This window comes from Sciurus carolinensis, chromosome 15 (genome assembly GCF_902686445.1).
Source record: "Sciurus carolinensis chromosome 15, mSciCar1.2, whole genome shotgun sequence".
NCBI lineage: Eukaryota > Metazoa > Chordata > Mammalia > Rodentia > Sciuridae > Sciurus > Sciurus carolinensis.
The window spans coordinates 54,304,017-54,315,693 of record NC_062227.1 but is presented as its reverse complement, the minus strand read 5'-3'; the positions used below and the strand labels follow the sequence as shown (position 1 = coordinate 54,315,693).

The 11,677-nt window shown below is 46.0% G+C and overlaps 1 pseudogene; it reads left to right on the top strand.

Annotated features, from left to right (window-relative positions):
- The first annotated feature begins 10,794 nt into the window (after positions 1-10,794).
- LOC124965380 (60S ribosomal protein L21-like) lies at positions 10,795-11,375 on the top strand (annotated as a pseudogene).
- The last annotated feature ends 302 nt before the right edge of the window (positions 11,376-11,677 follow it).

The window sequence follows — 11,677 nt, the reverse complement described above, 5'->3', positions numbered from 1 at the left end:
ACTTGCATTCATCCTATAATAAGCCAAGAATTTTAAAAAGCTATTTAGACCCACAGAGAAACTAAGGCAAGAGTGTCCTGCACATGGTGGGTAGAAGGAACAGAACCAAAGTCACGCCCCAGATCAGTCAGAGGCATGTTCTCATGACTACCCTCCAGGAGAGGGCCCGCCATGAATGTGAATCCAGCACAGAGCTGTTGCTTCATTTGCTTAGGAAACCACCACGTTTTTCAATGTGACACTGCAGGATGCTTATTTAAAGATGGGGGACAGGAAATGAGAAAACTGCAAGAGAGATGACCTGGGCTTTGTTATCTGCATATGAGGGTGCCAGCTGTCTTGGTGGCCTTTTCCCCTAACCTTGAATGTTTAAACGTATTTGCTGGTTTCTGGGAAATTGTTATTTAAGAAAACTCACTAATTAAGTGGGCTTTATCTGATGCTAGTCAAGAGAGAAGTCTTCAAGTTCATAAAGAAAAGCTGTAAACAAAATCTGTGCTTTATCTTATTAGAGTGGGAGGCCTGGGGTCCCCCTAACAGGTGGCTTTTCCAAAATCCTGGAGTCAAAACCTATTAAAACAGCTATGTGTCAGAAGGTTGAGAGAATACACATAATGTACAACAGCTTTGCAGTTCTTGAGTCCTCCAGTCCCTCATATGATAAGTGTTTAGTTCTGACAACCTGGGTGAAATATAGTGTGTACTTGATAAATTGCTAAAACATAATTACTCACTAACCCAAATGCTTTCTATATTATTACTAGGACAGTTTAGTACTATCCTCAAAAGATACTGTCAAATATAACACTAACTTAGAGAAATAAAATCTTAGAGTTGGTTAATGATGTCACCGTTAGGACAAAAATGAAGGTGGTCGCCTGATTTAGGATGGTTTTGTTGTTGTGGAGGTTGGATTGGGGGTGGTTTATTTTGATTTCTCAAACAAGGAACAAAATCAAAAAGTCTTGTGTAAACCAAAAAAAATTTTTTTTCAAAGAAGAGGGTGGGAAAAATTCACAACAGAATGTAGACCTACATATCCCCTCTTGCACACACTACAGCACCTGCCTCTGCCTGGAACATCCATGTGTGTCCATGTGTCACGGTAAATCAGCTCAGCTCTCCCACCGGGTTGGGAAGAGCAGGAGAACAAAGGGCCAGAGCAGAGAGGGCACCATGATGGGGACAGGAATTGTCTCATGAAGACACAGGTGAGGAAGCCCAGTGGTCAGACAGGGTGCACCAGCCGGCTGGGGAAGAACAAGGGGTAGGCCAGGGAGACAGCCCAGAGGAGTGAGGACCAGGCACATCTGCCAACACAGAGATGGCTTCAAAATGATGACCCTTTGAAGGAACCATGAATTTCTTTAATCAACTGATTTCCGCGGGTGTCTAAGACGCTTAATTTAGCAAGGCTTGTTCTGGGCTGAAATTGAATAGGTGTAATTGACAAATGCTTGAATTTGGGTTCCACTCTGGAGGGAAAAAATACCTCTCCACTGGCTCCTCCAAAGCAATTATGGGGAAAAGACATATTTTAAGGGTTCTCCTTCGAATTCAATTTGGAGGTAGGTCCTGACTTCCCTCCTGACCTCCCCCACCCCCACCCCAACACACACAACACTTAGACAAAGGCGGAGATCTGGCTTGCTTTCTCCTAAGAGAGGCCCTAGGGTCACAGGCGAAGCAGCTGTCAGGCAAGCGGGCTATAATCAGCTTTAACTGGCTCGCAGCCTGAAGAGGGCACAGACCTGCTTATTCCTACGGAACTAGATCGGGCTACTGGCCCGGGATGGGGTGGGGTGGTCTCAGTTTCTGTTTGAAATATCTTCCTTATCCAGGATCTCAATGCCAAACTTACACTGTAGGTCCTGAGAATTTAAATATGCACAGAGAAGAGGGTCCTTGAAAATTCCAAATCATGACTTCTACTACATGTCGCATGTCACCCCCAGCATGATTTATAAGGACAGTAAATCAATGAGACAGGAAACAGAAAAGTTAAAACACAACTCAAAATGGGTTTTTCAGGCGAGTCTGAAATGCTACAAGATTGCTAGTTAAGAACAGTATCCCTTTTCTCAACCTTGGTGTCATCTCCCCTTCCCTCACCAGCATCGGAGACTCAGTGCCTGTGTCACCTGGTAACTAACATGAAATGTGGAGGCTATTGAATAAACAGGTGGCCAAAGATAGGGGCTCTCTCTAGCAGTTGAGCTGTTTCAGGGTAACAGGACAACTGACCTCTCCCATCGCCCCAGGCTTCTATTGTTAAAAGATATGGACTAGATGAGACTAAAGTCACCATATCTGTACCACAAAAAAAAAAAAAAAGAAAAGAAAAGGAAAGAAAGAAAGAAAAGGAAAAAAAAAAAAAGAAAAGGCATTCACTCAAATCTTACAATGGGAGGTGGGGGTGGTGGGTGAGGGGTGGGGATAGAAAAGCGAGGGGGAAATCTAAACAGCGGGATACGACAATAAATGGGAAAACAGCAAGAGAAAAAGCACACTAGGTTAATATAGGAAAACTAGTTCTTTATTGAGAGATTGTATATTAGTATTAGTGGATTCTGTGTGTAACAATGTCGTCATGCACACGATACAAAAAAAAAGGCTGGGCCCACCATGCTTCGGAAGGGCAACAGAACAAAAGCAGCGTACAATGAGCAGATGGCCCGGGCTGCACGACCACAGTACCACAGTACGGTTCAGCGGGGTAACATCTCTAACCGAGCGCTGTACAGTGTCAACTGGGGGATGTAAAAAAATACAGATCATGCTTTAGTTTTAGTACAAGAAAAGGTGAAAAAGATACACAACCAAAAGGATATTTGATACAGAAAAAATTACCCACAAAATAAGAACAGGAAGTAATTCAGCACAGCAGAACACGCTACCCCTGTTTAATGGAAAACCATTTTGCTGAGAATTTTTTTTTCTTCTCTTTTTTTTTTTTTTTTTTTTTTCCTCTTTCTTTTCAGATTGCCAAATGGCAGTCTGGGGAGGCTACTTGGGACTTTATTTTGGAAGGGCCCTCGAAGTAGGGGCCTTATTCTTTCATGATTGCTGCTGTTTTGTTTCAGTTTTTGAGCAGGTCTGGCTGGCCAAGCAGCAGAAGGGAGCCGGCTGTTAAAGGGGCAGTTCTGAGGGCCAGGGCAGATGTCCAAAGATGCTCTTGACATTGTACAATTAAATAATTAAGACCCTATGGCCACGGCTCCCCCTTAAGCCAGGGACCTTCGTACACCAAATTTTCAGAGGCTGGAATAGCAGCAACTGCCATTTCATCAAAGATTTTCTTTTTAATATACATACATTAAATAATTTTTTGCCTCCAACTAAATGTAATCCTCAGTTATGTCTGGGTGCTGCCTGGAAGCCAGTCAATGGCCACCCGGACAACTGGAAAATGGGGTGCTGCAGCCTCTATGCCAAGGCAAAAGGAATCCACTTAACAGGGATTTACAGTGCAATGTATTCGGCTAAACAGGATGAAGATACAAAAATGGTTATTTCTCTGCATCTATTCTGAAATGGCCTACATCCTACACTACTACAATGGAAACTAAAAGGAACAGATTTAAGCTGGCAGACTATCTAATAGTTTTACAAGAAGATCGTGGTTTAGGACCTTGTTGAGTTAAGCATTAGTATCCTCTATCGGAAGGTCATGATTTCTTAGCACATTGTGCTAAATTTTACCCACAGCCCAACTCACCCCTCAGCCCTCAAATTTCCTGTGGGCGTGTTTGCCATGAAAGTAAACTTTGACTGACGGGCAGAATTTGTTTTGTTGGGATTTTTTTTTTTTTTTTTTTTTTTTTTTTGGAGGGGGAGAGTGGTATTAAAAATAAAATTTAAAGGCAGCTGAACAATTTGAATTTCAAAACATGAAACCGCATCCTGCAATGGTATTTAGAGATTGGTGGTATTAATGAGGATGATAATGATTTAATCAGGATAATTATACTTTCAGGCTCAACATCCTTCTTAATCATTTTTGAATTTCTGCCTAGTGTAATGTTCCACACCCGTTTTAAGAGGAAATGCCAAGTAATAAGAGATAATTGTGCTTTGGGGGAGGGGGCTGGCATTTCCAAGAGTCTCATGCAGCCCCCCTTCTTCCTCGCAAGCCCCTTCACCCCCCACCTAGGCTGGCCTGAGATAGGGGATACTGCCGCTTAAATAGCAATGCCTTCCTCAGATGGAGACAGGAAATGGTTAAGAGGGTGTCACAATACAGCTAAATGCGAGGCAGAAGGGTCACAGCGCGCACAGCAGCGAGTTGACCATTCACTGAGCTACACAATGAAGAAAAAAAAAAGATTTGATAAATGCAGAATGTCATCATTCTATCATCACACAAAAAACTGCGGTTCAAACAGGCCTAAGGGGGCCAACCTTGCCTTTTGGGTTCTGGGGAGAGGCGCGGGGCTGGGGACAGCTGGGCTGAAAGGAGGAGGGCCGGGCTTTCCTTGCCTGGCCCAATCCGGCCCCTGGGGCGCACTGAAGCGCTGGCCCTGCGACCCCGCCCCCCACTCTGGCTCCGTGAAGGAGCCAGGTCGGCAGAGGGAAGACATCATTCTGTGTGTGAGGGAGGGGGTGGGAGAGGAGGGCCTTAGCCAGCAGGGATTTAAGCAGACGTGGAGTGGGAGAGAAGAAACATTTCCAAGAAGAGAAATGTGAGTCCAGAGGCAGAATACAAAAAGAAAAAAAAAAAAAAAAAAATGAAATGCATCTTGGAATTGCTTTGGGAGGTGGGAATATTTGATTAAAAGAAAATGGAAGAAATGTGGGGTGGGGGAAGAAGAGGGGGAAATCAAGCTATTGCTGTAGCAGAATGTAAGGAAAAGGGGATGTGGGAAAAGGGGGACCGTGCAAACACACCCCATATATCACAGTTAAAAACAAAGCCCACGCCGGCCTGCTGCTTGGTCAACCGCTGCCCGGGGCAAAGGCCTGGCACGGGAGCAGCTTCCACCTCACCCTCACACACAGCGCAACACCCAAGGGCCAGACACCCCGCTCCGGCCGGACCCAGGGGTGCACGGCAGCGCACGTCTGATCTCCGAGGCGCGCACACACATGCATGCACACACACACACACACACACACACACACATCTTGAACCCATAAATGCAACTGTCATACAAAGACAACTGGGAAGTGGGGGGTGTGAGCAGGACCACAACACAAGGGCAATAACACAAAAAGGGTTAAAGGAGAGAAAAGGATGGGACGGGAAATCGTGCAAGTGCCCACGAGAGGGTGGGGGCTGGGGCATGGGATGGGACAGATAACCAGATCCCAGCTAACCAGCCATCGGTATTAAAAACAAAAAAAAAAAATAAAAAAGAAGAAATACAAAACACATACAACAGAAACACACATAGACTTCAGAAAAAAGCAAATCACGGAAAACCAAGCATGCTTTCTCTCTCTCTCTCTCTCTCTCTCTCTCTCTCTCTCTCTCTCTCTCTCTCTCTCACACACACACACACACACACACACACACACGGTCATGTATCTCCTTCTTTCGATCATACAGGGCTAGGTATTAGGGAAAGGGGCTGTGATTTGGGGGAACCACGTCCGCCGCAAAGAATAAAAAATGGGGCTGGGGAGGGAGGAACCCAAATTCGCCAAATCCTAACTTCACTACAAAAGCTCCCACGAGGGCGGCCACCCCTACACTCGGGGGTCTCCCCAAAAGGATGTGGGGAGCGGCCACCGCTCGCCCTGCGTCCTCGCGGGTGTGCCCTGAGCCCCCGGCCGCCCGCGGCGCCCGCCCCCGCCCCGGTGCCTGCGGCGATCCACGCTCCGAAGCAGACCCCGAAAGGAAAAAGCGATACCTCTGTTTCGCACAGAGCCAAACACTGGAAGCACGAGATAGCCGACGTGGACCAGGACCATCCTGGCTCCTCGCGCGGCGGCGGCGGCGGCGGCTGCGCGCGGGCCCTTTGTGGCGCGGCTCCGGGGCGCGGGCGCGGGCGGCGGCGGGGCTGCGGGAGCCGCCGGGGCGGGAGGCGGAGCGCGGGGCGCGGGCGGCGGTGGGGCGGCGGCTGGCGGGGAGACAGATGGCCCATGGAAAGGCTCCCTTCCCGGCCCCTCTCGACATTCAAAGGCGCTGGGGCCGCAGCTGCCGCCACACAAAGGCGCGCGCAGCCAATGGGAGCGGAGCGCAGCGCGGCGCGGCCTCGCCGGAACCGCGGGGGACAGCGGGGACCGCGGGCGCGCGGGTGGCGGGGGGAGGGAGGGGTAAGGGCTGGGAGGAGCGGGCGGCCAATCGCCGCGGCCCGCTGCGGGGCGCAGGGGGGAGGGGTCACCCCCACGGGACGCGTGGAGCTCTGTGCGGGTCCCTGGACGCCAGCGGGTCGGAGCGCGCGCGCAGCGCCCCTGCACACGCAGACACACACGGGCGGCGTGCACACGGAACGTGCACATATGGAGAAGAACGTGCTCTCAGACATGTGGAGGTGCGTTCGTTAGTGCAGAGAGTCAGGCACGAGCGCACAAAGTGCACACGACCCAGAGGTCCCTGCACATAGCGCACGGGTCACTCAGGGACGTGCGCATGGAGGCTGGCGCACGTGCAGAGCCTGACTGCAGGCACAAGTGAAGCTGGAAAGCAAGCAGGCAGCCGCAAACAGGACTCAGGCACTGCCGCACAGACACACACACACACACACACACACACACACACATCCCGAAAGCGCCTTGTTAAGGCAGGACACGTGCCAAGAACGCATTCCCAAAGACGCACAGAGGGGACACACAATGCAGACACAGGTAAGACTGCACACCCCAGGCACCATGCCTGACACACCACAATCTTGCTTTTGCAGAGCACAAAGCTCCCCATAATTTGCTGAGTTGAAAACTACACATTCACTCAGATGTGTGTGCGCAGTCCATACAGTGACATACTATCCACAAACCCAGGGCCACCCAGAACAAGCTCTGACACAGGCACACCCAATCATGTACACAGACACACCCACTTCCACAGTCCGAAGGCAGATATGTGACATCAGGGCTCCTCCAGACTCACACATGTATCACAGCTAGCATGTGATGTGTGGCTTGTGGCTAGCCAGCAGGGTACTCACAAAACAAGTGAAGACCCCTCACCCTGGAACCCTGTTCTCAAGTGCACACAGCCTCCCTGCCATGAAAATCCCCAACTCATCCATAGACCAGGCTCAAGGTCCAGCCAAAGCCAGGGAATACTTCGGGGGGTCCATCCACTGACAGTAAAATAGAGGACATTTCCTATGCTGGGTCTTTTCTTCAAAATCCAGTCGTTCCTTTATTTAAAGAGTCTGCTAAAACCTTGATAATACATAGTAACGTGAAGCTGGAAAAAATCACCCCATCCAGTCTGCCCCCTCTTAGAGATAAGGAGAAGGGCCATTCTTGCACAGGGAGGAGATCCAGACCAGTTTGGGACCCCAATCCTGATAGCCCAGAGGGAGCCTCAGTAAGGTCAACAGGCAGTCATCAAATCTGTGTGCTGAGATGGCCACAGAAACGGGGTGGGGAAGGATGCCAGTATGTGGGAGTTGGGGGAGCAGTTGGAGTTGACTCCAGGAACATGTCTTATAAGACTTCTGAGACTTGAATGAAGAATCAGAGAAGTGTGGTGAGGCAAAGGGAAGACAAGTTTGGCCTAGACAGTTCCCGTAGTTACAGAGGCAATGGCAGAGTAGGATCCTTTCTCTCCCACACAAGCTCAGGGATCCATCAAGCCCCAGTCCTCTCCCCACACTGAACCCCTCTGGCTGTCCCCAGGACCTCAAGGGTGAAGCCAAAGGGAATCCACGCAACAGTCACCTGAGACAATCATTTCCACCAGCTCTTTTCTTCCTTTCATTATCTGTTAAGTAGACAGGATGCCACCACTAATACAAATGTGAAAAAAATGAAATGACTTTGACGTCTCACAACTAGAATTTTTTTCCTGTTCTATTTCAGGCTTTGTTAATATACATAGACATCTCAGAGTTGTCATCATAATCTACATGTTCTTATCCTGTTTTTAATATCTTAACATATTATAGGGAACAATTTCCTACCCTTTTATGTAGTCTTTGTAATTATCATTTTAAATGTTTGCATAATACTCCAACAAGTGAATGTATTGTGAAATTACTTAATCATACCTTATTCTAGGGCAATTTGTTCCCTGTTTTCCACTATTACAGTAAACTTCTTCATGCACATGGCTTCTTGCTTTTGTGGAACTATACACTTAGAATAAACTTCTAGGGTCAGTATTCCTAAATTAATATGGAAAGCATTATAGATCTTGCCACATATTACTATTTATCTTTTTCTATTTTTTTCTTTCTTTCTTTCTTTCTTTCTTTCTTTCTTTTTTTTTTTTGTACTGAGAATTGAACTCAGGGGTGCTTAACCACTGAGCCACATCCCCAGTCCTTTTTATTTTATTTTTTTTATTTTGAGAAGGGGCTCACTAAATTGCTTAGGGCCTCACTACGTTGCCGAGGCTGACTTTGAACTTGTGATCCTCCTGCCTCAGCATCCCTAGTCACTGGGATTACAGGTGTGCACCAAGTGCCCAACCCCACATATTACTTTTTTAAAAGATGAAAGTGAGGGAGTAGAGGGAAGGAAAAATAACAGAATGAGACAAACATCATTACCCTATATACATGTATGATTACACAAATGGTGCGACTTTATTTCATGTACAACCAGAGAAATAACAGTTGTACCCCATTTGTGTACAATGAATCAAAATAATTTTTTTAAAAAAGATGAAAGTCATTTTCAATGCTACCAGCAATATATGGTATGTCAGTTGCTCTGTTCCTTTGCAATCTTGCTAGCTTTGGATGGACATTATTTTATTTTTACTTTTTATTAGACTAGCTCACAAAGGCTCGTGACATTAATAGGTGAATAGTTAGAGGACAAACTCTGAAATCAAACTGCCTGGGTTTGCATCCTGGATTCAACACTTATTAGCTTGAACAGGTTATTTAACTCCTCCAGGTGTTGCTTTCAATATTTGTAAAATGTACATAATGACAAAAATCTTCCTCCTAGGATTCACATGAGAACTAGGTAGTACTGTTAGAGTACATAGACTAGTGTCTGACTGGGTAGCTCTTAACTCTTTTCCCTTTCCTTATCCATCTCTCCTTGCCCATTACCTCCCTCCACTCAGGTACTACTTAAGGTTACCTATTTAACACATTTAGTGTAAATCATACCATTACAGAACATCCAACAGATAAAAGAAATCACATCAAAGGATAGACCAGCAATGTAAACCTAGAGAAATTGTAAGTCCATCTAACAATTGTACCCTTTTTTATTCATGTATCCAAGAAGCCTAACAGACAGATCCCCACATCCTCCACAGCATGAGCCTCCTGCTAAGAATTATTGTGGCTCAGGAGGAAGAGTTTCATTTTTTAATGAAATCTTGAGCAAACAACTTACATCCCTCAGCTTCAACACATCATCTGCCTAATAGACATAATAATAACGCCTGCCAGATCTACCACCCTGTAGGTTTATTGTGAGAATCAAATGAGAAGTTACTGTGGTGTCTGTAATTGTTTCAGAGAATTCTGGAAGTACAAATACAGTGGTATCTCCAGGAATGAAACTTGATTATTGTCTTACCAGTCACTTATTTTATGAATAAGGAAACTGAGGCTCAGACACAGGGCTGTGAACAAGGTCACAATATTCATGGCTGAGTTAGAACCAGATTTCATATTTCCTAGGCTATGTAGCCTAGCCATGGCTCCTGATCCCTATTTTCCACCAGCATGTTAGGATGACTGTTTTCTAGACAGTCCCATTAGCTAAAGTTCATAGAAGTACAATAAATCAGATTTCTAACAAGAGAAAGATTTGCAGAAATATTCCATTCATAGGGACTTTTTACATTTTATGTTCTTTCCATTCTTTGCCAACATCAGTGCATAGTACATGTTTACAGGCTTAGTGTGTGAGACTCAAGAAGCATTACAAAATGAGAGGAAAGGTCCATTTACACTTCCTGATCCAAAACAGAAAATCATCACCCTCTAAAGTAGACAGAGCATTGTCACAGGGATCCCTGCCCCACACTGTTCCCTCACTCTCTGGTCTCCACTATGGCCACCTACAGAAAAGTGTCTACAGATCAGCATGTTTCTGGGGCCCAGAAACATCTGATTAGAGAACACTCCTATAGAGCCCAGTATCAGATCCCGACTTCAACCACCATGCCCTTTAATCAACAAATGAAAAGGAGTCTACCACATCAGTCATGTAGACATCAAACATTTCCAAGACTGATGACAGAATTCCTGCTCTTCTCCACATTGCGTTGGCATCAAGTGGAGACAGCTTTCAGAATCGGTGCAAAACAGCTGTGCTTCAGTGAACCCACCGTGACTGGTGTCACAACAGCCCTGTGATAAACATGACTGAGATTCCAGATGCAGCCTGTTTCAGAAAGAGACATGGCCCTGGGCACTGACAGCCCATTGGGGGTCAGGTCACAAACACAAGAAAACAGAGTGATCAGGAGGAGCTGTCCCTAAACCAGGATTATAGTGAAGCTGGCAAAAGTTAACGTGGCCTTGGATAATCAAGAAATTCTGGGCTGGGGAGATAACTGGTAGAGTGTTTGCCTTACAAGCACAAGGCCCTGAGTTCGATCCCCAGTACCGCAAAAAAAAAAAAAAAAAAAAAAAAAAAAAGAAAGAAAGAAAGAAAGAAATTCTTTGGCAGGGGTTGGGAGTGTAGCTTAGTAGTTCAGTAGTTAGCATGTGTAAGGCCCTGGACTCCATCCCCACACACACATGCACAGAATATTGGTTAATAAATTAAATAGAAGTGGAACTGCCATCTTCCAGTAATCTGCCAATATGATGAACACAAAGGGAAGAGGAGAGGAACCTGATATATGGTCGCTAGGCCTTTTAGAAAACAGGTACTTGTTCCTTTGGCCACATATATGTCAATCTACAAGAAGGGTGATATTGTAGACATTGAGGGAATGGGTGCTGTTCAAAAAGGAATGCCCCACACATGTTATCATGGCAAAACTGGGAGAGTCTGCAGTGTTACCCAGCATGCTGTTGGCATTGTTGTGAGTAAGCAAGTTGAGGGCAAGAGTCTTGCCAAGAGAACTAATGTGCATATTGAGCATGTCAAGCACTCTAAGAGCCGAGACAGCTTCCTGACACGTGTGAAGGAAATGATCAGGAAAAGAAGGAAGCCAAGGAGATAGGTACTGGGTTCAGCTGAAGCGCCAGCCTGCTCCACCCAGAGAAGCAGGTCTTGTGAGAACAAATGGAAAGGAGCCTGAGCTGCTGGAACCTACTCCCTAAGAATTCATGGCATAATAAATGTAAAAAATATAAAGGCCTGTGAACTATAAAAATGATTTTCTTAATTGAAAAAATAATAAATTAAATAGAAATGATAAAATGAGAATATCATCCTAATGAAGTAATAGTTCTAGGCAAAGACCTTTACCACTGCTGCTATGACCAAAAGAGAAGTAATGGGATGATGTGTCCTCTGAGAGAAGAAAAGACCCCACCTTGAAGTCATCATTCTAGAAAATGACACCTGAAGCTGTCAAGTCTTCAGCTCTAATTACCAACCTATAGGAAGCCCAGAAAGAGGTATTAAAAGAGGCCTT